This window comes from Stenella coeruleoalba (assembly GCF_951394435.1).
Source record: "Stenella coeruleoalba genome assembly, chromosome: 5".
Classification (NCBI taxonomy): domain Eukaryota; kingdom Metazoa; phylum Chordata; class Mammalia; order Artiodactyla; family Delphinidae; genus Stenella; species Stenella coeruleoalba.
In genome coordinates this window covers 71,793,354-71,796,919 of record NC_137150.1, presented here as the reverse complement: position 1 = coordinate 71,796,919, position 3,566 = coordinate 71,793,354, and positions in this window count along the sequence as shown.

The following is a 3,566-nucleotide window of genomic DNA, read 5'->3' as shown; positions in this document are numbered from 1 at the left end:
TGTAGAAATTCCCTCATTTTTGCAGTTGTACCTTACAAGTAAACTTTATTTGGATTATTGATACACATCGTGTGCTTTAGGAGTAACATTTTTCAGGTGTTTAGTTTGAGTTTTTGTTTTTTACTTTAATCTGAAGAAATTTGGAAATTTTGTTTGAGGTTTATATACCATTGAGGAAAAATCTCAAAAGTACAATTATACAGTGGCTGGAGATGTCTAAATTCATGTGATTTGGTTTGCGTTCCACAAGTTTGTCTCTGAACAGAATGTTTCAAACTCAAAAAATGATTTTTTTTCATAGACTCCGTGTTACAAAGTAAGTACCAAGCTAGCCTGTCAAATTAACATATACCTAAGCCAGCATTTCCCAGTGTGTTCCATGAAACCCTCAATCCCACATGTTCCATGAAAAGGATTCCATGAGCAAATGTGCTTTGCACATGCTATATGCTTTATTCCCCTACCTCCCAGAGATTTATAATAATGCACATCATCATATTAAAGGGTCTGAGACATCCTACTTAAGGAACTGTTCAAAACTTGGTTTAACCTAGTATTTATCAAACGTTTCACAACCACTCCCAACCCCCTTTTCCCTCAAGTAGAATTCCAAATAGGAGTAGGGAAATAGTCTGGGATCTCTAATATATGAAAGTCGAACTTCCTCCTAAAAGAAAAGAACAGTTTACCATTGAAAGAGGGAAGACACGGTAGCAATAACTGCACATTGCAGATTGTATATAATTTGCCAGATATAAGACTTTAATTTTTGGTAACTTATGCAAGAAACTGTAAAATACACATCCGGGACAGATGAGGGTGTGGTTGATGTGTTTGGTTATAAGCTGCTGTGGTTTTTAGTATTGATACAACTATTGCTCAAAGACTTGCTGCTCTAAGCAAATTTCCAAAATGCCTTGTCCTCCCCATCAGCTCACATAACTGGTTGACAAGAGCACATCTGCTACTCATTGGGAAAATAAAAGAGCAGATAGCAAGTGTCTCTGGTCTGTGGCTTACACCCCCAAGCCTTGGTTAGCTGCCCCAGTGTTTGGGGGGGGATGTTGGGGGTGGGGGTTGGCTCCTACACTTTAAATTTGGGGTTGACTCATCTAGTCTTTTATTTGAGGAATTATTGGTGGGAGGTAATGCTGAGAGGAGGTAAGTGAGGGTGGATTTGGCAAGTGTTCAGTCATGATTTTATCTCAACTGCCCGACCTGAAATTTTTTTCGGTAAGTCTGCCAACTGAGTGTTAAGCATTTCAGTTCTGTTACCAATGGGAATTATTGTAATTGGAAGAAAATACACATTTTTGTTCTCCATTTAATTATTTTGGATTGTTGACTGTGTTGACTAGAAGCAGAAGAGGATTGTGCAGGCTGATCTTTGGCATCTTAATATCATTTGACCTCACTTTTTAGGCAAAGGGATTATAAGCAGCTTTGCAGTGTGCCTTGATCTAATAAATGTTACAGCCTGAAAAAGTGTTAACCAGCAATAGACCTAACATGCATAGGAAGAAGAAAGTTTAATTATATTCTTGTTTAGTTATACTCCCTGGTATCTGCAGTATCACATAAGCAGTTACTTAAAAGATAATATATATATTTTCATCTTCATTTGTAAAAGAGATTCCCATGTGAAAAATAAGCACTTTATTGTAGGCCATCATGCCAAGCTAATTGGGAAATATGGACGTGAGACTCTTGCCCCGCCTTTAAATATTTTAGAAGTTACATGTACATACAGAGCAGAGAGCACACTTTGGGGGGCAACAAGGAAGGAGTAAACTACACACTTACCTTCTCTAGTCATTCTGAGGAGGCCTTTCTGGTAGGGAAGCCCGGGCTAATTATTATTAGCAAGACTTTGTTATTTAGCAGATTACTTACGCCGTTTTCCTGAAGGTAAGATTTCTTAGTGATCTAAGACAAAATTGTTACTAAGCAAGCTAGAAAGTTCCCACAGAAATCAAAAATGTTAAATGACCATTTTTTTTAACAAAACTTAATCTGAAATGTTGGATTTTAAAAGTTAAAGCAAATTTGTGGATTGTTGCGAGTTAACCTTCTGCTGCCATTTTTAGTTATCCCTAAGTCAGGTTATTGGGGGAAAAGGGGTGGGTTGAGAGGGTCTGGGGCAAGACCACAATTATGGGAGTCCCACTGTAGTTTGAAGCTATCAGGAAATGTGCTCTGGTTCAGTGCTAACTTTGAGAAGCGGTCCCCACTTGTCCAAGTAGGAGTATCTTGAGTTTTTTTATGGCAAATGACAAAGTATAGAATTCAATCCAGGAATTTTAAAACCAGCCCGGGGGTGGGGGAATGGGGCGGGTAGTGGGAAATTGGTCAGACTGCAAAGTGAATTTGACCCAGAATAGTATTCTCTATTCTAAGCTTCAAGCACTGTTCGGAAGACGTGGACTAGAATCATCTGAAATTTTACAGTCTGGATGAAGACACACTGATAAATGTAGAGTTTAGGGGAAAAGATGTTTATTTTTGAGAAGATTATTAAATATGTATTAAGCACCAACTGTGACCCCAGAAATTTGCTGGGTATTGTACATAAAAAGGTAAATAGATGGTTCTTAGAAAAAAGGTATGCAATTACTGTGACCAGAATCAAAAGATATAAGAACAGAGGGTTCAGATATCTATTGCTTACATAAGATGTCTCACATATATCAAACACCACATCTAAAACTGAGCTCTTTATTTTTCCTCTATTCTTTTTTTTTTTTTTTTTTTTTGCGGTACGCGGGCCTCTCACCGTTGTGGTCTGTCCCGTGTCGGAGCACAGCCTCCGGACGCGCAGGCTCAGCGGCCATGGCTCACAGGCCCAGCCACTCCACGGCATGTGGGATCTTCCCGGACCGGGGCACAAACCCATGTCCCCTACATCGGCAGGTGGACTCTCAACCACTGAGCCACCAGGGAAGCCCTCCTCTAATTATTCTTAATTGCTGTATTCCCCACCCAAAACATTCTCCCAAAATCAATAACTTAGCACCATATTATTTCTCAACTTTGATTCCCTTCGTTCTCTCAAATATGTGAAAACAATCCACTAGAAAGCCCTTTTGATTCTACCTCCATGATATATCTTAAATCTCTCCCCTACTCCAATCCCTACTACAGTATCATAGTCAAACCACCATCATACTTTGCCTATACTGCTACCACAGCCTCCTAAGTACTTGATTTCCCCACTTCCATTCTGTCCCTTTCCAATCCATCTTTTATAACAGCAAGTGTTGCTGCCCTACTTAAAGCCCTTCAGTGATTTCTCTACCATCCTTAAGAATGAGTCCAGATTTCTTAGAATGGCTTAACAAGACTGTGTGTACTGACCCCCAAATACCTCTGCAAATCTTCTCGTGCCACTCTTCTGCATAATTATTATAGTCATACTTTTTTTTTTTCATTTTCTCAAGTTTACTGAGTTTTCCCCCCTTTTTAGGCCTAGGCATTAAAGGTTACTCTTCCTGAAATGCTCTTCACTAATTCTTCATATGGCTTTTGTTTTCATTATTTAGGTTCAGACATGACCTCTCCAGAGGTGC